General features: G+C 38.9%; 1 pseudogene; it reads left to right on the forward strand.

Moving 5' to 3' along the window:
• The window catches only part of LOC142848998 (prohibitin 1 pseudogene), a 134,783-nt pseudogene that overhangs the window by 13,704 nt on the left and 95,889 nt on the right, over positions 1-25,190 (forward strand).

Below are 25,190 nucleotides of genomic sequence, written 5' to 3' on the forward strand. Positions count from 1 at the left end.
TGCAAGGTCAGCAGATATTCGGGGCAATGATGCTGGATTTTTAAGGTAGCCTTTATTTTTGTTTCAGAATATTATTTCTTGAAAGATGGTAATTCTGAGGGACTGTTGATGGCCCATTTATGGGTGATTCCCAAGTCAACAGTGTAGAGATATTGCCTGAAAACCCATTCACTCAGGACAGACTAGAAACAGATAAAACACAAATCCAACCTTCAGAAATCAAGTCTTTTATCACAACTGAAAAGAGACACTGGAAGGGAAGAAGTATGGTTTGATATGGCCTATGTGACATGAAATCTGCCACTAAGTCCTTGCAGGCCTGTGTTGCTGTGTCATCAGCAGATGCTCTCACGTTCCCTTCCTCCTAAGAGGAGAATGAGTGAGCCTGCCATTCCCACCTTCGTCCTGCTGGATGAACACTGCATGATGAGAAGTGTTCAAGCAAGCAGGGGAGCAGAAGCCTGAGCATGCCTGCCACCTTGTGCTGCCTGCTGAAGGAGGACAGCCCTCCCCTCCCAGTACCTACGTGTGCTCCTGAGGTTACTCCTCTCCTGAGCAGAAGTCTGGCAGTAGGTAGCATGGTTTGCAATGAGTGGTCCTCAAGATGCCCAGTCTATGAGTGCATTTCTTCAATACAGTATTTGTCCTGCGAGGCACCTCAGGATATGAGCACCCTGAAGGTTAGCTCATACTCTGCGTACATCTTTTAAAAAAAAAGTGTAGTGAGGCATTTCAGGATGTGGCCACAACTGGCACACATGGAACTCAGAGATCTTCTCTTCAAGCAATATACAAGAATAAAATGAAAGTTGTCTCTCCTAAAGTTGTAAATTCAGTCTCTGCCAGAAATTTGTCCAAAGGCTGGAAGAGGGTTAAGAAAAGAATTGGGAATGTGTGAGAGTTCTATGCTGCTGCCTGCCACCCTCATGAGAAAGCCATGTTTCTCAGAAGGAAGTGACACCACTGGAAGGTAGAGAGCATTGCAGGTGCACGCACACAGATAAAATGGGTGCCCAAGATACACTTCTGTGCTTATTAATCGATATATTTTCTGATGCTTATTTGCAATGATGACATGATGGTTAGAGCTATGTAAATCAGCAAATCTAATTTCAAACAGTACACTCCACAGTACCACCACCACCACCATTAAAGGGCAACGCTTTAGCTGAAATTATACAGAAAAGGATAAGTGGCAGAGGCAGTAAAGGCAGACAGATGTAGTGTTGACTAAAGGGAAAAATTATTATAGAAGATCAAAGGTTTTGAGGGAAGAAAACTCCAAAGGCTAGGAATGAGTGTGAGAATAGATAAACAACCTGACAATGTACGGTCCAAAAGTATATATGAGTCGAGACTCCGAACTAAATATTTCAAAATACTTAAGGTGGCAGTGTGCAGTAGAAAAATCAAGACTAGGAGGTGGTAAGCCATCATGCATGACAGGCTTCTCCACATGAAACCATAGTAAATAGGAGATATTCCAATGGCTGGCCTTCCATAGCATTCTTCTCAGTGTTGAGTCTTGTGCCAAAATTCACCCCAAAGATGCCCATGACTTAGAAGTCCTAAAGGAGCAGTATTCAAGGACATACCACATCAAAACTCATCCTTCTGTCTTTCCCTTCAAGGTCAGGTCCAAGTGAGATATTTTCTCACACTGGACAAAGGTGAGTCTCCTCCTCCCTCCCCACACATCCTTGCTGCTTTGTTGGCATGCTGCCTGTATCTATTTGTCTCTTTTCACGGGAGACAATCCCACCACATACTGACTCAGTCCAGCTGTTAATGAAGGGGTCCTTAATGTGGATTGCTTATAAGAATGTTTTTTGTCTTCTAACAGGAAAGTCACAGCAAGCACGACAAAAAAGGATACCACTGTGAATGGAATACTCACATGCTGTTCGAGATTGCATGGTGGATATTGTTTGATTATTCTGGTGCTTGATTGTCCAAGACACGTGACTTAGTCGGTAATCTTGGAATCATATTTTGTTTATCAGGGGTCAGACCTACATTGACCCATGGGCCTGTAGATTTGAAGCATTCAGCAAACATCCTCCTGTGAAAGTTTCATTGATGTTGTCATTGACACCCTCCATGCAGATCACTGCTCTCTGTAATGAAGAGTGGCCACTCAGAAGGAACAGAATGCCAGGGCTCATCTGTGGGTCTCATGGCTGAAGTAGCACTGAGATTGTTAAGTTTTATCCCATTGTACAAGAGATGTTTCTGTGATCTGGTTTATCCTAGATATTGGTCCACATACAAATAAGAACGAGTCTGCCAAAACCACCCTTTTTTAATTCCAAGGAATGTGTTCAATGATTTAATGATGCAGAGGAGCAAAGGAAAAGTGAGAGACATCAGAGACATGGATTCAGAGTGGTCTTGAGACAACTTTGGGCAAGTGGCACATCTTTCCCCTCTTTCCCTCTTTCCGCTAGCTGTTATGGAGGAACTATTTTTGCAGAAGGGGTGATCATCTTCTTATACCTGTATGGAAGTCACTCTGCATCTTGCAAGATACTTCATCTGTTCTGGGTTGAGACATAAGAAGGATGTGGCACCCAGTCTTGAAAAGAAAAATAGCCAAGAACCACTGAACTTCTTGCTTACCGGTTCTCCATTAATGGGTGATTACTAAGGCAAGTATCATTTGTCATATACTTTCCTGAATCTAGTACCTGGGAAAAGGAGAAATTGTGTACTGTAGCCAGGTAAGTGGACCCCGGCAGAGACAACCCATGAGAATCATTGACTCCAGACTCAGCTTATGGTCTCTACAAAGGCAAACCTCACTATGAACAGATGTGATGGTTACGTATGTTCATACTGATGTTTGCCTTTCGACTTATGGGGACTTTGGTTGCTTCTGTTACTAAACACATGTTGCTGCCTTTAGTCTTTTACCTGAAAGAACAGAAGCTAGCTGTCCCCACATCTGTCACCTCTCTCCTTCACTACCTGTCTGTTGGATGGAGCAGGAGCAAGGGCAGTCAGTATCACCTACTTGTAGCATAATCTTCACAAGGATTATCCCAAAAAAGTCCATAGATGCCGTCTTCAGAAAGCACAAAGCTGAGTCCTTGATGTGCTTTTTGTATATAACATGGCTGGTGCACTGCTTAAAGTACACCCACTGGCCTCTTTACACAGCCACAATGATCAGTTTACTAAAGGTGGGTCCCATGGAGTTCTACAAGTCAACTCTAGATCTCTTATTGGTCACCGTTTTTCTCCTATTATCTGCAGGTTTTTTGGGACATGATCTTTTGTGGAAGCTCATTTTCACCAAGTATGAATCCTGTCTAATGTAGACAAGAGGAAATGAGATGAGGTGCAGGAAGCAGAGTGCCTATGTTTAGACATGTTGGTGGGAAAATGCTTTTCCTCCTTTTTTTTCCAGAGCCTGATTCTTGAAAAGTACCAGGGCTGACATGAGAAATCATTCTCTGCCTTCAGATGTGCCTGAGAAGACCCTAATGATGTTGGTCTAGGGAAGGTCACATTGGAAGACAATCAGCATTATACCTGTCTCCTTAATTGAATTTCAATAAAGTAACCCTGCCTTTATCTGCCAAGATCACAGGTTCTCTGCTTGGAGAATGTGGAACTCAGCCAGTTTCTTCACTGATCTACAATATTCCTTTGCTTGAAGGTGCCTGGCCATATCCTGAAAGATGTGCACAGGGGATTCCTGACCTGAGGACCTGCACACGCAGTCCTGGTGTCAGTGAGGAAAAATGTCATTTCCTGAGATGAAGGAAGCTCAGAAGTTCTACACGGCTTCAGGGGGATATTTTGTGCAGGGCAGTGAGATAGATTCTGTTCCTACATTCAGCTTCAGAACCTGTGTCAATTCTTGTCACGATCTGAGAATAACAGGGGGACCCCTTTTGAAACTCTCCCTGGGTATGTTTTAATTTTGTATCTCCACCACACTTAGATGTTGTGTATATTTTGATAGTTCAAAAATGTCAGTCATACCTCTTTCCTCAGAGATCACCCATGAAACCTACCCAACCAGATAAAGAGCATGCCTCGGCAGAGCATTGGTAAGCAATTGTGCATCACTGTATGGCATCTGGATGGGATTTTCTGCAAAGGCAGTGTCCATGGTCCTTCTCTTCCTGGACTCCAGTAACATGACAATGGTGCACTTGAGGTCATCCACTTGTACTGTTTCTCACTGGTATCATATAGAAACAATGTACACACAAACCAATTCTCAAATTCTGAAATAGAATTCCAGGTGAACTTACACTAACTAAAATTCAGAACACTTATGGTTTCTGAGAAGAATCCAAAGGAATACAAACTCTCAGAACCCTCTGTTCCTCCAAAGGAATACAAACTCTCAGAACCCTCTGTTCCTCTGCTGCCATCATTGTTGTTAAACTGACAGAATTTTCTCAGATAGTCTCAGAAAAATGCCATTCTGCTACCTAAACAACAAATGTAACATTCACCTGGGTCTAATCCTAAAAGTGATGACAGAGCAAAAGTGATTTCTCCAGACCCTGCACTATGGATTCAGAACTTCCCACAAAGCCTCAAAGATCCAGATCCAGAAAGTTGGACAGGGAAGGAATGGAGAGTGCACTCATAGAATAAAATAAAAATCACAGCAACAGATTCACCTACACTACACAAGTTGATTCTGATTTTGACAGATGCACTGTGAAAATCAAGGCAGAGAATATGGTCTATCGATAAAGGTCTGCAGGACAAGTACGCAAAAGCAAACAAGAGGGAACCCATTAGAAAACTGAACACAGTCTCAAATATACCCCAGTTGCAAACTCTGCAAAGTTCATATAAGAGATACAAAGGAGACCTGCATAAGTTTCAGCCTCTTTAGTTGGAAGATAGAGACAACCTAGAGAAGATGAACTGTGGCCACATGAGCTTTAAAGCCATTAGCCGAGAAACACAGACGCTGTAGAATGGCTGGGGGAGATTATACCCTAGGATTTCTAGAGAAAGCCTATTCTCTACTCCACCCCAACAGACAACAGATCTCTGTTCTAAGCCAAGATGGTGGTACAGCGCTGGGTGGTAACAATGGAATTTACAGACAGTAAAGCAAATGTGTTCTGCCCACCACTCTTGGACCCATGCGGTTCCCAAGACTGCTGCATGAAGATATGGTATAGAAGCTGAATGAACACTATCCAAATTTGGGGGGGCACTTCCAACACTGACTGGCAACTTTGTTCTGACTCTTAAAAACCTCAGATACCTCAGCCTACTAGAAGAGGGACACTGAGAATAGGCAAGGTATAGAATTTGCTTGAACTAATGAGTCTTCATGCTGCTGGTGCTACAGGCCAGAGGAACTAGCTGCACACTCCCCAGCACTACTCCACTCTCAATGCTAGATCCCAACCCATGCAGAACACACCCTCCTTGCTTCCCCACAGTGAATATATGGAACCATGCTGTGCTGGACACCCCACATATATCCCCAAACTGCTAGGTGTCAGACCCTAATGGACATCCGCAGCCCCAAAACCACATTTCCATTTAGATATCAGCCCTTACCTAACACTGTTTCTTACCCCCAAACACTCATATATTCTCCTCCATATACATTACAAGTAACAGTTCACTTTCACCACCTACTCACCAGTAGGAGGAAAGATACTACAGATGCATTCCCTCCCAGCTGCTGTGCTAAACAGCCTTGTTAGTAATTGACACTGCTTGTCACTGCCTCCCCTGACACCATCTCAAATGCATTTGGTGGTATTAGAACAAGCTGGATAACAGCACCCAATAGCTCTATGTTATTTCCTCTGTGTCACATCTAAATAGACATCAACTATGGAGCCGTACATATAATGTGTATCATATCCTATGAGAACACCCTTCCCACCCCACATACAGAGCCCTATTGGACATGAACCCAACTTCCTGCTAAGCCAGTGCCCACTAATATTTCATATACCATGCTAGACTATAACCTGTAATATGCAGCCTTGCAGTACATGTGTGATGGACACAGGATAAAATATTCTGAAGAGTCTGTTGCTTTCTTGTGTGTATGAAGTGAGTTTAAGGTAGGAGATGACAAGTAGAACCTGAAACCAGATTGTGCACATGGTAGCATTCCAGGGTTGCTCTCCATCTGAGGATGAATTTTAGCTGTTTATATGTGGTGGATATTGGGAGTCTTCAATATGGACTGATGAAATGGTAGTGAATGTTGAGTGTCAGTGGTGTCTAAAAAGGCCTGATACATAGCATTTGAAGCAGAATGGAGTGGAGGTGATGAGATAGTCCTGATTTCCAGCACCTAGTGTCCAACAGCATGATAGCACCTGTGTTACCTAGCACTCTACTTGGGGAAAGGAATGGTCTATGAAAACACTCAGAGCAGTGTAGATAGGGCAGTTAGAAGGTGGGTGCATTCCAGCAGCACTGAATCCTGGAGTATATTTAGATTGTTATGAGGGAGACAAAGGTATTCCTAGCATGGCCTGAAAAGCAACTGTAATACCTGTCAGTATATGTTCAGTTGTAGTAATCAGAGAGGCTATATCAAACAGGACTGATAAGAAATGGGGAATGTGGGTGGAATCAATGTTGTGTGTATCAGAGATTCATACCTGCAAGTTTAAAAGTGGAATAGAGAACTTTGTGAAGTATATCCTAAAGATTATTTTATATTTTGGAATAAATGGTAGTTGGACCATGTCTTGGAAAGATTGAGAGCTTACACAATATGTGGACCGAATTTGGCCAATCCAGACTGACATGTGTAGTGTCTTTAGGTGTATATCTTATAGGCTCAGGGTTGTGGCAGTGTATGTACATGTTGTAATAAGGGTGGCGGGGCTGCGTCCCCAACACCCCAGCCACCTGCTTGGCTAGCTTATGCCTCGAAATAATTACAGGGACACTGTATTCATTTAAACACTGTTTGGTCCTTTAGCTTTAGCCCTTACTGGCTAATTCTGATATACCGATCAACCCATCTCTAATAATCTGTGAGCACCGGTCTTACTGGGAAGATTCTAGGTCGGAGCTTCATCTTGTGTGTCTGCCCGGGAGCAGGGCATGGCGTCTCTCTGAGGCATCTGCTCCGGAGAGGAGAGCTGTGGAGTCTGAGCTCACTTCCTCTTCCTCCCAGCGTTCTGTTCTGTTTACTCCTCCCACCTATCTTCTAACCAATGAGGACCAAGCAGTTTCTTTTTATTTAACCAATGACCTTCCTCCATCATGTACACAGTAGTGTTACAGGAAGAAATATTCAAGTAGGGCCTGATATGTAGAATTTTGAGAGTGGAATTGGTGTGGATTGGTATGGGATGTCCTTCTGTCTACATGTTGCTTTTATTGTTAATGAATAAAGAAACTGGTTTGGCCTGATAGGGTAAAAAATAGATACATGGAAAAAACTAAACTGAATGCTGGAAGAAAGGAGGCAGAGTAGTAAGAAGCCATGGAACCATAACACTGGTAGTTATTAGGCTCTGCTTGACAAACTCACAACCTTGAAGCACACATCACTTTGCAGCTGCCCCAAATGTACTTCTAGGTACCAGGCTCTGCTGGCATTCTAAATGGCTCACACACACTAACAAGGCAGGCACTCCTGGACATCACATCCCTCACTGCCAACCTATTTCCACATGCATTATCACACCTTGATTGACTGATACCAGTTCACCCAAAATCTAACATATACTTAGTATGTATTTGTGCTCAGCTTGACATCCCATTCTTCCATTCTCTCTTCTGACAGTGTTTTCATCAAACTCTTTGAACATACCCTCAGTCTTCTGACCACCCATATACTTCTAGGTATTAGTTTCTCTTTGACCTCCTATCCCACATTAATAGACAGCTTTGAGACCATGCTGGGAACTTTTATTCCAGTTAAACCATGCACAGTTGCTAGGAATTATCATTGGCTGGAACTCCTTCTTCTGCAGAAGGCACACCTACACTGCTTGGCTTAAAGTTATGCTGGACACCTTCTTATGATACCTAGTGTTCTGGGTGTCAGGATCCACTGCTATAACTGGGCCATACTGGACATTAACCCCCTCCTAAAAGACAGCATATAAAATGTAGTACATCAGATTCACTTGAACACCAGCCTCCATCCTACATGACATGCCAGGGAGGAGACCAAGTTTGACACGTACCCTTAGCTCTAATACACACTACTGGGAAAACAAGCACTGCTATTGTTAAGGTTCCAGTAGACACAGTTGTCACAGACATCAGCAAGTTTCTTGCTATCAGACACATATTACTACCTTGTGCAGATTTCAGTCATGTAAATTGTGTGTATAGAAATTCATAGGCATCAAGCCATACACAAAATAGCTCCATTCTGCTGAAACTTGCACTACTAGACAGTGGCAGGGGTGTTAGCATGACTCAGAATTTGCAATGTTTTGGGACGGCAGTGTGGGTGTAGAAAGAGAAACTTATTAAATATGGCCTGATTTCAAGCAAAATATGCAGGTCAGGACTGGGAAATCCTGAGGATGTGATACACAATAATGCATTCAAGCTTCAGGTCAGTGTCCAGCAAGGTCTGAAACCAAGCAATGTGTTTCAGGCTACAGTGGCAGGGAAAGGAGTACATGAGTGCATGAGATTGTGGGGGATGGCATCTAGAAGGCCAGAAGTGGGGGCAACCCTGTTACTAAGATTCTCTGTGGGGGCAGCAGGGACATGTTCTTCAGTGTCTCATGAACACAGCAGTTTATGCTGTTTATGGCAGCAGTTGTGAGCTATCTAGTTCAAGTAGGACCTGCCTGCTAGCATCTATTTAGGGCACATGGGATTGTTCAGCAGGGCCTAATCAATAGTAGTATATGCGGAACAGTGGTTGTGATGATGCTGTTAGAAGGAACAGTCTGTGTGTTCTTGTAGTGAGTGGTCAGACAATTGACTGCATAGTTTTTAAGTAGTATGAATGTGATGACTTGCAATGCATTTTGGATTGCAGTATAGTTTAGTTTGCAGCAATTAATGTGAGATTAATGGCTAGGTGTTCTTCCAGGACAGACACTAAAGAGTACATCTAAGACTCAAGATACAGTGAAAGGAAATATAGAAAGACTTGATATATAGGAGTGATTGTGAGATATGGACCAACAAGGCCCGATACCTAGAAGTTCATGTGTATTCCATTCTTTCTCTCAAAAACCCACATGCAATTCTCGGTTTGTCTCAGCTGTATACATCTGCTAACTGCGATACCACATGAACTAAATTGTAAATCCCTGCTTCTCAACACACACTGCTCAATATGAGCCAGAAAGAAAGCAGGCTGAGCTCTATCTCTCCTTTTTGGGGGACTCTTTTATTTTTACCTCCTATCTCTTCTCTCCTTTCTCCCCCTGCCCTTTCTCTTCTGCGTGTGTTTGTCTGTAAATTTAACTCTTCAGTATTGGATACCCAGTAGACCCTTAGACCTTTACTTCTCTCTCTCTCTCTCTCTCTCTCTCTCTCTCTCTCTCTCTCTCTCTCTCTCTCTGTGTGTGTGTGTGTGTGTCTATGTATGTGGATTTGACTCTAGAGAATGCTATAACTAGTTGAATCTGATATCTATCCATGTATGTGACCTATGAAGGGAAAAATATCATGAACTGACAGCATGTCCCTTCAACCTCACTATGGTTACATGTACAATTTAATATATTAAATGTCACCTGTGCCAAACATTCCATGCTAGTCAAAAGAACATACCACACACATAAACACACAGTCAAAACACACACACACACACACACACATGATAATATGTTATATGTCAGTTCCTAATTTTTTCCCTTCCATAGGTAAATCCTCTCACACACATACACAATATGTATCAGATTCAGCTAGTTATATCCTCCCCTACAGTCAAATCCATGCACACACAAATAGATGTCAGAACCTGATGTGTTCCCAATTCTGAATAGCCACATTATACACACACAAACACCCAAAGGATAGAGGGAAACATGCACACCACACACACACACACACACACACACAGAGAGAGAGAGAGAGAGAGAGAGAGAGAGAGAGAGAGAGAGAGAGAGAGAGAAACACAGAGAGAAACACAGAGAGAGAAATAGAGAGAGAGAGAGAAACAGAAAGAGAGAAAAACAGAGAGAGGGAGAGAGAAATAGAGCCTGAGAACAAGAGAAAGAGAGCTTTGGGTCAGGTTCAGTAGGTATCTCCCCACCTATGGTCAGACCCCTCTAGACATACACCCACAGATGCTGATGACATGTTCTACTAAATTTCCCATTTCCTTATAACCAACATCTTCCACATAGGGCTAGGTAGCATGCCATGAAAGATCTCTCCACCCTTATAGCCACAACCACCCCATGCATGGTTTCGTGTGAGGTACTGCACAGAATCCCTGTACAGAATGCCTACTTCCATAGCCACTGACATACATATCCACAAGAGTGGTGATAGGTAACATGAAGTGATCCCTACCTAACAACTGAAGCATCTATAAACATAATACACACAAACACATGCATACACACACACACACACACACACACACACACACAGAGAGAGGCATGCATTCATGCATACATTTGTATATAGTGGATTCTTCACCTCACAGACAAAGCTTACATAAACATAAATTAGTAGGTGACAAGTTCTTTGCACTTTTTCCCCTACACCAAAATTTACCTATGATTGAGTATTAGTTCCTGATAAGTGCCTTCAAATACACAACCAAACCCATGGTATACAGCTCTGAAAACACACATAGGGCTAGATATCAGGTTCTCTTTATTTTTTCCTGTCATACAGCCAAAGCCTCAAATATTTAAGCGCTCTCTGTCTCTCATCTCTCTTTCTGTCATACACACACACACACACACACACGTAAATAAAAACAAATCTAGGTATCATCTCCCCTTAGGAACTTTCTCTCCTGCAGACAAAGCGCACACACATAACTGGCTTGAAGACCAGCTAGGTATTTTCTGCCTGTCTTACACACATGTGTCATGCACACTTCAGTTCTCTAATCCTGCCAACTACTCTTTTCCTACAGTGAAAGCCCAACATATACATGCAATTCTACATATCAGATCCTGGGACATAACCCTTCTCTACAACCAAAGTTGGATATTTGAACTAGGTATTAAATCTTGCTCCATACACTCTACTCTACCCTTAACCATAAGCCCTATATTCACACAGCACATGTGTTAGGTGATGCCATTAATCTATTCTCTTACAACCAAATCTCCACATGCACATACATTATTAGGTATCAGGTTCTGAATGATACCCTCTAACTTAGAGCCAAAAACTGACTATCACATATTTATCATTTTCTATGGGAGAACCTTCCACTGATATTTCTTAGAAGGCTGAGAATTATTATAAGTAGGAACTGTGAAGACAAATTTTTCTGTCTTTTCTCATAACGGTATAGCAAATAAACAAAATTTTAAATCAATAACTATAAGAAGTCATCCTTTAGGTAATAGAGAAGGCAAGAGAATGCCAGACTATAGAGAGTCCATTTGCTAAATCACCTTATTAACAGTTCTTAAATGTGTTACAATTGTCCACTTTCAAGATTTCTTTTTAACAACAAATAGAAGGGAATTCCAAGAGATAGTTGATTCTTCAATATGCTGAGCATTTAACTGATCCTGTACCAGCTGTTCTAAAGCCTACAGTTTTTCTTTTGTTAAGTGTCATTGTGCAAACCACACAGGTTTGTCCATAGACCATTTAAAGGTAGGGTTGTTTGTGCCTTTGAAAGATCAGCAACTGTCGTGTCATGTTCTTGTATGGCCTGTGTGTTTAGTGACTGTTCTTTATAATACCTTCTAATATTTTCTCCAGAAACATGTACTAATGTATGGTTTGTTACTGAGACAGGAGAAATGTTAATGTGAGTATTCCACTGCTATAACAAATCACATCCCCAGAAACTCATTGCTATGTTAGCTACATATGGCTTTAATTTACTTGTCTTACCTTCTGGCTCTATGCATTTGACCCATCTTGCCCTCTGTTTTATCTGAGGTAAAATTCCAATCACTAAAAGCTGAACATTTCTCTCTAGAAGAGGCAAATTTGGATTCCAAGATTCTGCTTCAATTATTGTTACATATGCATCTGTAAATAAAAGGCTTTCAATGACATCATCATTTATTCATATTTTTAATTTTTGTTTTTGTTCATTTATAGAAGATGCCAAAATATTCGTTTTTGGTTTCTTCTAAATTTCTTATTTTTTTATAGCTTTTCTATCATCAGAAGCAGAACGGTTTCTTATTTTAGGCATTAATTTCTTTAATTGCTCTGAGGAGTTTCCTTCATGGTTACACAAAATGACTGAACTGAATTTGTCTTGAGAACCTAGAAGAGGCCCCTCAAGCAGTCTCCCCAAGAGCAAAGTGTGATCTTTACTGTTATTATTTCCTTACACTCATTGATCCAATACCTGCCTTTGTCATACCTTCTGCATAATCGAGAAGAGAGAGCCATCATACTCAGAACAAACATTGTTTCTAGGAATACCTTGTTTACAGTCCATTTTTAAGTGACCATTCTTGCCATATTTGAAACACTTGCCATTTCAATTTTTCTTCAAACCTCTGTAAATCACCTCTTTTATCCATTCATCATCATAGTCATGAGGTTCAATATTGATTGCATCTCAGGTCTATTCCTCCAAGGGTACCAATCTTGCCTTCAACAGACTAGTTGCACTTTTTAATTGTACAATAGAATTTTTAAAAGTCAGAGATTCAGTTATTATTTTTTTGCTTCTGTTTGGCATCATTCAATTTCCTGCTGAAATCAGTCCTTGTAAGAAATTTATGAGGCCTTCCTTGAGGCTCTGTATAACTTCAGTAAATGACTCAATTTTCTTTCCTAGTTCTTCAATTGTGTCCCAAGAATTCAACTCTTCTCTGTGGCATAAATTGAGAACATGGTCATCATGTACATCAGTATTATCTCCATCTCGAAGAGTTTGTCTTGGAAAATTACAATATCTCTAGCCTTACTTCATTGTTCAATGATCCTAGCCTCTTCTTTCAACCAGGACTTCCATTGTAATTGAGGACTAAACTTCAAGACCACTTTAACCAAGTCTTTCCAGTCTCTAGAGATAATATTATTACAAGTTTAACATCTGCTTTACAAAAGGTGAACACATGCCAAATGATTCAGTTCCTTGAATCTCCTTAAATATAATATTTCCATAGGGTTCCATTTAACTCTCGCACAGCCTTGGGGGTGTATATCATTTGTCAATTCCTGTAAGGTGACTGGATAAATTAAAGTTGGTTTATTAAATTAAACCTTAGGCTGCTCCTCTGTCCTTATAATGCAATGCTGAAATTGGTTCTACATTGATTTCTTCTGTCTGGAGCTGAATATCTCTATGATTTGTTTTGTTATGTTTTTCTAAAGTATGTACCTTAGCACTCATATTAAACAACTTTTTTTTTTTTACTGAAAAAACAAAAATGGTAAGTCTGATAACGGTTAGAATTGACATTATTCAAGTCCCATCAAAATTAGTTATCCTCATTTAGTTGTTCCATTTTCAAACTCTCCATTGAATTATCATACAGAGACCTAAATGCATCCATAGTAATAATGTTTCCCTTTTTAATATGGAAAAAAACTAACTCTTTTAACTAACTCCTCCCTTTAAGAAATCCCAGTTAGTCTCAATAAAAAAAAGAAAAAAAAAGAAATCCCAATTAGCAGTAAACTTTGAGGCATAGCATGTCTGAGCAGAGAGGACAGGCAGTGAACAGTCTGAGTGAGGGCAGCTGCAGCTACTAGCATGCAGCTCATGCAAGTTGCAGCCTGAGGAGAGAGCATGTAGGGTAAACCCATAGCCCATTGTAGAGAGAGAGAGAGGCCTGCTGTCTAAAAAATGCACAGATGATTGAGTGAAAAAAAAAATGAAAATTCTTCTACCTCTAGACCCAGCCATACCATTTCTGATCATATAATCAAAGGATGTCCACCACCCCCAAAGCACGCTAGCTCAATTATGCTCATAGCATATTTATTCATAATTGCCTGAAACTGGGAACAATCTAGATGTTTCCTAATTAAAGACTGGATAAAGAAAGTGTGGTCTATTTACACTAAAGAATATTACCCGTGTTAGAAACAATGACCTCAGAAAGTTTGCAGGCAAATGGATGGAACTAGAAAAGACCGTCCTGCATGATGTAACCAAGAGGCAGAAAGACAAGCATGACACGTACTCATTCATCAGTGAATATTAGCCATAAAATAAAGGAAAACCATGCAACAACTCACAGGTCCGAAGAAACTAAGTAACAAAGGGACTTACGTTGCGCAATGCATGAATCTCATATGAAGAATAAATAGCATAGACTTTGCCAGTGGAAGTAGGGACTGGAATGGGGAATGGTGATGGAAACAGGAGGGATTTTGAGAGGGGAGTATGAAAGAAAGAACATTGAAAGAGATACCTTGAATCTGATAGCATCTCTGGGATGAGCTAGAAACCTAAAGCAATGAAAATTCCCAGGAATCTATGAGGGTAATCATAGCTAAGACTCCTAGAATAGGGAATAAAGAGTCTGAACTTCAACCTCCTGTAACCTGGCAAGACTATGAGGGAAAGGATTGGTACCCCTAATAAGTCACAAACCCTTTGACCTACAATTCACTTTGCCTACCAGGTGTGCCTGGGTAAAGATGGCACAGAAATTGTGGGAGTGACCAGTTAATGACTGGCACAGTTGGAAACCAATATTCTGAGAGGAAGCATACTCTTGCGGGACAGGGCACAGAGATATAACATGATACAGAGATATAACATGACACATGGATGGGCAAAAAAAGTCAATGAAGTGATCCTTAATTATCTTCTGTGATACTCATAGAATGATGTCTGGTCCAAGTGTCATGAGAGAGGTTTCACAGAAGAAATGAGAGCAGCAGATACAGATAACCACAGCCCAAAATCAGACCAAGTTCAGGGAATCCTGCAGAAAAAAATGGAAGAAAGATTGTAGGGACCAGTAGCATAAAGAGAACCATAAGAAAACTCACAGAACCAACTAACTTGTGTTTATAGTAACTCACAGCGATTGAATAGACAATTAGGCATCTTGCATGGCACTGACCTAGGCCCTCTGCATATGTTACACTTGTGTAACTTGGTCTTCATGTGAGATTCCTCGCAGTGAGATGAGGGGTTTTCTCTAACTCTGATGCGTGCTTTGGGAACCCATTACTTTTATAGGTTTGCCTCATTCAGCCTTAAGAGAAGAGGAGGTGCCTAGTCTCACTGCAACATGATATACCACGGCTGGCTGATAGACATAGGGGGCCTAACTTTTCTGAAGACAAACAGAGGATGAGGAGTTGATGGGGTGTATTGGAAGTGGAGGAGAGGGACTGGAAACAAGGGAAAAAAGAGAATCTTTGATTGGGATGTAAAAACAAAAATAAATAAACCAAAAGGACAAACTTGAAATATATTTTAAATGTTTCTTTTGATATTTAATAAAATAATTCTTCATCATATATTATAAATGGCTAAAACTGACACCAAGTATAATCATTTTAATTGTTGATAACTATCATTCAAGAGAATATGCACAGTCATTATCCTTTTTCAATCAAATTAGTTCATTAGGGACTAAAGGGACTATTTCAAACTTCAGAAATGGCATCTGCAATATTTATTGTAAAAAAGGAAGTTAAAAAAAGACCAAGCTGTTTGAAGAAAAAGATAGAACGAAGCATGGCAATTCTTCATCATCCATCATTAGCTAAATTTTAAAATATTAAGGGAAGTTATGCAAAGTAGCTGAGATTAATTTTTGCTAATTGACTAAAGTCACAATGCTAAGTGTTGCTTTCAGTTGTGATGCCAATGCCATTTGCAAGGTTAATTACTATGTTCCTTCACAGCCCCCAGTTATTTCTCATACTGTGGCAGAGACATGTGAACAGATGGACAAGAATAACATCTGGCTCAGGTGAGGGGCAAGGCTATAGAAGACTTCCTCAAATGATTTCCTTCAGTATCACAGAAAGTAATAAGAAACATGTAGGTGACAAAAATAAACAACTTGATAATACAAATATGAGCAGAGTGGCCTTGTCACATTCTAGACAGAAAAGCATAATCAGCATGCAACAATGCAGGAGAAACTTCTGTATCAGGAGAAATATTTTAATATATTTTCACTTGATTAATCAATAAATTATTACTGTCTTACTTTCCCAACTCTCTCCCAAGATTATATGTGAAGGTACATTGAAATAAAAACATTTATTTTATGTAAAATTACTCCTCAAGATTATATTTTTCTTGATCCATAGGATAAGATAAATTATACTACATGGAATCTAAACTAATAAAGATGTATCCATGTTTAAAAGGGACACAGTAGCAAAACCATGGTAATGAACAAGAATTGATAAATTGAATCAATTGTACTCACCTTTTCAGCTACACTATTTTAATACAATGTTGAGGAGTACTTCAATTAATAATTAGACTATGAAAAAATTCTAAATGAACATTGTGTTAATAATAATGATGACTACCAGGAACTAAAGCCATAATCAACAAATTTAATTTGTTGCTATACTTTTAAGAATGTTACCACCATTTTATGGTAAATCTGAGGAGCTTGATCTCAAGTATTTCAGTATTCTATGCTTGTTACAGCTGCTGGACATAATGTTTAAATTCTCTGATAATAAACAACTATGTGATTTCTAGTTCACAAAATCTGCTCACACAATGCAAGGAAGAAATACAAAACCAAGTGACAGACACAATCTCACAGAGGAGAAAATTATCAGAAATGCCCTGGCCATGCCCATCCTTAATCCTGGAGGGAACTTTTTCTGCTGTTTGTTGACACATTGGAGTTTTTCTAGCAATACTAATTATAGAGATATAAATGAGAATTATCTCTTGGAGAAGTAGCTCAGAGATGAACTCCTTAGCTTGATTTTCTTTTTTTGCGTCACAGAATGGAATTGCTGCTGCTTTTCCAAGATGAAAACCGCTCTGCACATAGGAAATGTAATCATGGCTATTGTCATGACTGGGATACAGCTAGGCATATTCTGTATCTTCGTATTCTATTTTTGTTCTGTTCTGTTCATGGTATATTCACTTTTTGGTGATGATCTAGAGAACTAGTTTCTATTCTCAGAGTTAGTTTTATTTTTGTACCATTAAATATATGAAATGTGTTGGGAAATGTGATTATTTAAACTGTATTTTTCTTTTGTTTTATAGAAGACATTTCAATCATAACCTCTTTTCAGCTCATCAGTATACATGACTCTAGGGAAAGATGTTTTATTAGTCTTCTATAGAGAATACTTCAGCATACTGACACATAAGTCATGGTTTCTTTAGCAAAATAAGGTTATTTTGACCACCGAAACCTATTTTCTCCAGATTCACTGACAGTGCCAAAAGCAATATAGTGGCATACAGTTTGATGTAGATTATTTTTACTACTTTTACTGAGTTATTGTTCATAAATTATATAATTCACCAACTTAATGAATAAAACTCAGTAGGTATTTTCATATATTCATGCAATATGAATATAATTAAAATATATATTAGTAGAAATCTAAAACTTTATGAAAATATTTTTTAAAAAATCATTCTAAGTGAGATAAACCATACTCAGAAAATAAATATGGTATTTATTCACATATAAGTGGATATTAGCTATTAAGTAAATGATAATTAACCTACAATACACAGACCCAGAAAGGTTAGGTAAAAAGGAAGGATCTATGAAGGACAGACGTATCTTCTTGGGAAGAGAAAAAAATAAATTTTGTTAGTAGACTGAAGGCACGTGGATATAGAAGAGGAATCAGTGAGACAGATAGAATGCAGGGAAAGACAGATGGAGCTGGGGACATGTGGGTGATGGTGCAGGAACCTAGTGCTGTGAAAGCTTCCTGCAATATATGCGGGTGACTCTAATGAGGACCCCTCGTCTTAGAGGATATGAAGTCAGAACTGGCCATATTTTGTAGCTATGTAAGGTTCCCAGTGGTATGAAAAAGGTGCATTCTATTGTATTTTTGAAAAAAGTGGGTCCCACGGAGGTCCCTAAAGAATCTAGCCTAATGCTAGGAAAGTGGGAAGATTTTCAAAATCTGACAGTGTTGCCCTTTTACCAAAGACATATATGGAGTCTTTTGCCTTAAACTGGAGTCTCTTTCCTGAGGGAAAGTACTCTTCAGGTTATGTAAACAGAAACCTGAGCACCAATCCAGTCACAAAACTCTTGACCTACAATCTGTCCTGGCTACAAAATGTGTTCAGGCTCTGGTGGCACAGAACTTGAAGAGGTGATCAACCAAATCTGGTTTAACTCTTGGCTCATGTCATGAGAGGATGGCCATGCTCTGCACTGCTCGGATGGCTATGAACCAGAGACTGGATAGCCCAGAGATCCCAGACAGAAACAAATGCAAGTGGACAAAATTAATGAAATTATTCCTAATACTGTTCTGCTATACTCACAGATCAGTTGGTGCTTGTCTCATCATTAGAGATGCTTCCTCTGGCAGCAGATGTGAGTGGATGCAGAGACCCCGAGTCAGACACTATTCAAAGAGAGAGAGTCTAAGTTAGAGGTCTCCTCTGAGTCCCCTCCCTTGAAGCCTGGTAAATACTGTGGAAGAGAAGCGGGAAAGATTGTACGAGTCATCGGGGGTGGAGGACACCAACACAGGGGTGGACAAGACAACTTAATAAAAGGAACATTCTGAAGAGCAGGCAAAAGTGACAGAGACACACCACTCCCACTGTTAGAATTTCACAAAAAAAAAACTAAACTAATACTCATAATATATACACAGGGGACTGGCTAGGATCCATGCAGGCCCTGTGCTTGCTGTTTCAGTTTCTGTGAGAACATATGAGCCTTGCTTGGTTGATTCAGTGAACGTTTGTTCGTCTTATCTTATAGTATCTTGTTTTGCCGTGTGTGGTTATTGTCTCTTGAGGCCTGCTTTTTTTCTCAAGGAAAGCAGAGGGGGGAATATTCAGGGGAGGTAGAGATAGTTGGGAGGAATTGAGGGGTGAGAAACTGTGGTCAGGATGTATTTTATGAGAGAAAACAGTATTTTCCATATTAAAAACTTGAAAAATATTTCCCATATATCTTCTTTAGCAAATGAATATCATTTGATTTGACTTCCTGTATTCCACATATATAAATGTATGTGTAAAATCATGTTGGCTTTGAAGTGTGTAAAATAAGATATCCCTGTGGACTAAGAATAAAAAGTAAATAAGTAAACAAATAAAAGACAAAATCCCAACATCATTTAGGCACACACTCTACTTCTTAGTAAAACAAAGAATCAGCCCTGAAAAATCTTTTTCTTTACTCCACAAAATTGGAAAATGTAAAAGAAATGGGCAATTTTCTAGAGAGATACCATATACCAAAATTAAATCAAGACCAGATTAACAATTTAAATAGTCCTCTAAACTGTAAGGAAATAGAAGTTGACATCATAAACCTCCAAAAAAAAAAAAAACCAAACAAACAAAAAAAAAAAAAAAAACAGGACCATGCCAGATGGTTTTAGTGCAGACTTCTACCAGAACTTCCAAAAAGAGCCAATGCCTGTAGTATTCGAAGTGTTCCACAGAATAAATATTGCCAAACTCTTTTAACAAGGCTTCAGTTACCCTGATACCAAAAGTACACAAATATTCAACCAAAAAAGAGAATTACAGACCAACCTAACCCATGAACATGGATTGTAGGGTTAAGACCCTCAAAGGGGCGGGGTTTGCCTCGGACGAATGCCTGCCAATAAATGGGCGCGCGGAGAGGCCGCTCGCTCTCTTTCCCTCCCTACCTGTACTACGCTGGAACTTTGGTTCTGTAAGTTTATCATTAAAGTGGTAAATATTCTTTGATATCTACATTGCATTTATTTTGTGCGGGTACAATGGACGCAAAAATACTCAATGAAATACTGACAAACTGAATCCGAAAGCACTTCAAAAAAATCATCCACCATGATCAAGTTGGCTTCATCCCAGAGATGCAGGGATGGTTCAACATATGAAAACCTATCACTGTAATCCATCACATAAATAAACTGAAAGAAACAAAAACATATGATCATCTCATTAGATGCTGAACAAAAACATTTGACAAATCCCAACACTCCTTCATGATAAGGGTCTTGGAGAGATAAGGGATACAAGGAACATATCTAAACATAATAAAAGCAATATGCAGCAAGCCAACAGCCAACTTCAAATTAAATGGAGAGAAACTCAAAGTGATTCCACTAAAATCAGGAAAAAGAAAAGGCTTAAACACAGTTCTTAAAGTTCTGCCTAAAGCAATAAGACAACAAAAGGAAATAGCAGGAATTCAAATTGGGAAGCAAGAAGTCAAACTTTTGTTATTTGCAGATGATATTATAATATATAGAGTATCCCAACACTCTACTATGGAACTCCTACAACTGATAAATACCTTCAATGAAGTGGCAGGATACAATATCAACTAAAAAATCAGCAACCTTCCTATATACAAATGTTAAAGAAGCTGAGAAAGAAATCAGAGAAGCATCACCCTTCACAATAGCCTCAAATAACATAAAATATCTTGGGGTAACACTAACCAAAGAAGTGAAAGGTCTATTAGACAAAAACTTAAAGTCTTTGAAGAATGAAATTGGAGGAGATAGCAGAAAATGGAAAGGTCTCCCATGTTCTTAGATAGGTAGGATCAACATAGTGAAAATGGCAATCCTACAATAATCACTCTATAGATTAAATGCAATTTCCATTAAAATCCCAACTAATTCTTCACAGACCTTAAAAGAATAATACTTACCTTCATATGGAAAAAAAAAAACAGGATAGCCAAAAAAAAAAAATCATGTACAACAAAAGAGCTTCTGAATGTATCACCATCCCTGACACCAAACTCTATTACAGAGCTACAGCAATGAAAATAGCTTGGTACTAGCATAAAAACAGGAAGGTTGACCAATAGAATCAAATCAAAGACCCAGATATTAATCCACACGCCTATGAACACCTAATTTTTGACAAAGAAGCTAGAATTATAGAATGGAAAAAAGAAAGCAACTTCAATAAATGGTTCTGTCATAACTGGATGTCAAAATGTAGAAGAATGAAAATGGATCCATATCTATCCCCATGCACAAAACTCAAGTACGAATGGACTAAAGACCTCAATATAAATCCAACCACAATGAACTTGATAGAAGAGGAAGTGGGATGTAGCCTTTAGTGCATGTGCACAAGAGACCACTTCCTAAATATAACCCCAGTAGCACAGGTAATAAGAGCAAAAATAAATAAGTGGGACTTCCTAAAACTGAGAAGCTTCTATAAAAGAAAGGATATAGTCATTAAAACAGAAAGGCAGCCTATTGAATGGGAAAAGATCTTCACCAACCCCATATCAGACAAAAAACTGATCTCAAAAATATATAAAGAACTCAAGAAATTAGACATAAAATTTCTAAATAACCCAATTAAAAATGCGGTACAAAACTAAACAGAATTCTCAACAGAAGAATCTCAAATGGCTGAAAGACAATTATGGAAATGGTCAGCATCCTTAGCCATCAGGGAAATGCAAATCAAACCATCTCTGAGATACCATCTTACACCTGTCAGAATGGCTAAGATCAAAAACACCAATAAGAGCTGATACTGGAGAGGATGTGGAATAAGAAGAACACTCATCCATTGCTGGTGGGAATGCAAACTTGCACAATTACTTAGGAAATCAGTATGTCAGTTTCTCAGAAAATTGGGAATCAACCTACCTCAGGATCCAGGAATACCACTCTTGGACATATAGCCAAAAGATGCTCAAACATACTACAAAGACATTTGTTCACCCTATGTTCATAACAGCATTATTTGTAACAGCCAGAACATGAAAATAGCTTAGATGGTCCTCAGTTGAAGAATAGATAAAAAAAATGTTGCACATTTACACATTACAGTACTACTCAGTGGTTAAAAAGATGACACAATGACATCTGAATTTTGCATGCAGATAGATGGAACTAGAAAACACTATCCTGAGTGAGGTAATCCAGACTCTAAAAGATGAATATTTTAAGTATTCACTCATAAATAGATACTAGCTATGAACAAAGGATATTGAGCCTATCGTTTATGATTCTAGGGAAGCTAAATAATACATTAAACCCTAAGAAAAACAAATATAGGTCAACCTGGAAAGTCGAAATAGACAATATTGCATGACAAAATTGGGAGCACTGGGGTGGAGGAAAAGGGAAGGTGAAAGGGAAAAAGGAGGGGACAAGGGGAGGGATGAGGAGAATTTGAGGAAATGGGATAGCCAAGAAGAAGGATGAAGGACATCAATGAGAGCAAAGAAAGCGATATCTTGATTGAGGGAGCCATTATGGGTTTAGCAAGAAACCTGGCTATAGAGAAATTCCCATGAATCCACAAGGATGACCCCAGCTAAGACTCTAAGCAATAGAGGAGAAGGTGCCTGAACTTGCCTTGCCCTGTAGTCAGACTGATGAATATCTTAAATATCACCATAGAATAGTTGCTTGATCCAGCAACTGATGGAAACAGAGGCAGAGACCCACATCAGAGCACTGGACTGAGCTCCCAAAGTCCAGTTGAAGAGTGGAAGGAATGAGAATGTGAGCAAAGAGGTCAAGACCATGATGGGTTCACTCACTGAAAGAGTTAATAGTAGCTCGCCAGCATTAGCTGGACTGGGAAGGAAAAAGAATAGGACCAAACTAGTCCCTCTGAATGTGGTTGACAGTTGTATTGCTGGGCAGACTGTGGGATCACTGGCAGTGGCAACAGAATTTATTTCTACTGTCTTTTTGGAAACCTATTCTCTTTGGATGGATACCTCGCTCACCCTATATATAGCAGGGAAGGCCTTAGACTTTCCCCAAAGCGGTGTGTCTTACCCTCTTTGAGGAGTAGATGTGGGCGGGGTGGGAGGATAATTGGAGGGACTAGGAGGAGAGAAGGGAATGGGAACTTGAATTGGTATTTATAATAAAAAAGAAAGTATGTTTTCTTTTAAAAAATGAATAATTTTTATAGTCATATATCTATATATGACTATATTATATAGCTATAATTCATATATCCATATATAAATATATCATATATCCACATATGAATACATCCATAAATGAAGTCAAGAAACATAATTTCTTTGGTCACTATCATTCCACTATGCATGATAATCTCAATGTGGATTCACACTTTAACAAATGTAACTTATCAGACTTTTTGTTGTTTTTATTATTAATTAAGTTGCTATCACCATTCTGCTGTTCTTTCATGTAAAATTCGCTGTACAAATCACTTGGGAAAATAGGAATATAACTGCTGAATTATACTATAGACCGTGCTACTTTAAAATAAGATAGCAAGCTCTGTTCCCAAGTCTCCAGACTGTTTTATATTTTACCATCAACCAATGTGAGACCTTCCCACTCTCCATTTTCCCCATCTTGGCTGCTTTAGGTCATTTGAGCCATCATCACACTGCCATATCTTTATTTTATTGCTGTTTGAAATTTGATATTACATAATGGCACAAATAGTAACTATCTCAGTATGTGCTAATTTTTCTTCTAGGCATTTTTTGTGAACTATCTACTAAGAAACTCTTCCTTGTTTATTTGAGATGTTCGTTAATTGGGTTGCTATGATTGATTTTAGGAGTTTTTTTTATATATTTTGTGTATGTCCTCTAGCAGACATGTATTCTGTGCTTTTATCTTATCCCATTTTCTTTTCATTTCACATTTTCTTTTTAAAAAGTGACATCCTTAAAAATCTCACCACCGTGACTGCCCAAATATGAGCTGAACAAGGAAATATCAAAGTGGACAGAGAAAAACCTAAAAGCCTTAACCCTACACAAAGAACTACAGGAAGCTGAGGAAATCTGGGGAGAGAAGATGTGGTCCTCCTCAGTGAACAGTATACCTTTTGGCTGTCCAGTGTCAAATGGTCAGCCCTGAAAAACATGCATAAAAATAAAATTATATGTACTGAGCCTGAGCAGGTTATATTTATAAATACAACATACATATTAAGGTTATCCATATTTATATTTGTGGATATATTATGTATATATGTTTACACATATATATGTGTGATAATAATTAATGAAATAAAAGGTCAAGAATTTGAAGAAGATTGGAAAAAGGTGTATAGGAAAGTTTGGAAGAAGGAAAGAAAAAAGAGGGATGTTGCAATTATTTTATAAAGCCAATAAAAAGGAACAAGATATTTTTAATTTTGATAAAAATATAACCTATGTAGTTAGGTTTTTTTCATGATCTTACAGCTGTACCACATAGCTCAAACCAATCAAATATCAGTAATATCCAATATATATTTTCAAAACCTGAGTATCTATGCAGGTATTGCATTTTGTAAAATTTCAATATACACTACTTTTTACACATACAACTTTATTGTCTCATTAATGCCAGGGTTTGCCTTTTTTTAAATGTCCAACTACAGAGTCCACGCGTGTAGTGCAAATTTTCCACAGCATTGACTCAGATGTGAAAGACAAAGTCAGGAAAGGCCTGACAGGTTGTAACAACCAGAACTAGATTCAGATTCTAGAGCACATTTTACCTCCTAATCCATATCAGGAAAGGAATAGCACAAGTCTGAAAGAATCTGAAGCACTAAATGACAGTGATATTTTCAGTAGTTTTCTATAATTTCTGGATAGGAGCCCTGTCAGAAGTACAATTGGTGAAGATTTTCTTCCACTCATATGTTTCATGCTCTACTAACAATTTACTATCCTGGACAAAACTATTTTTATTATTTTCTTCACACAATTTATTTTGAACTTGTTCCCCAAAACTCCTCCCAAAACCACCACATCTTCCTATGCACTTTGGTTTTAAGTTCCCTGTTGTCTTTCGTCTCTAGGGGAGACTAGTTCCTCTGCTATTGAAATTCTGTCCAGAGAGTATTTGTTTACCCAGATGTCTGGACAATGGACTATCTGTTTTGTGTTAGTAGTTTTAGTTTTTATAGATTTCCCATCAAGATCTTTGATCCATTATCAATTTTTTTGAAAAGTTAAAATGTGTGAATATAGTTTCATCCTTTTGTGGGTGGA

The sequence above is a fragment of the Microtus pennsylvanicus genome, chromosome 4 (genome assembly GCF_037038515.1).
Source record: "Microtus pennsylvanicus isolate mMicPen1 chromosome 4, mMicPen1.hap1, whole genome shotgun sequence".
Taxonomy (NCBI): Eukaryota; Metazoa; Chordata; class Mammalia; order Rodentia; family Cricetidae; genus Microtus; species Microtus pennsylvanicus.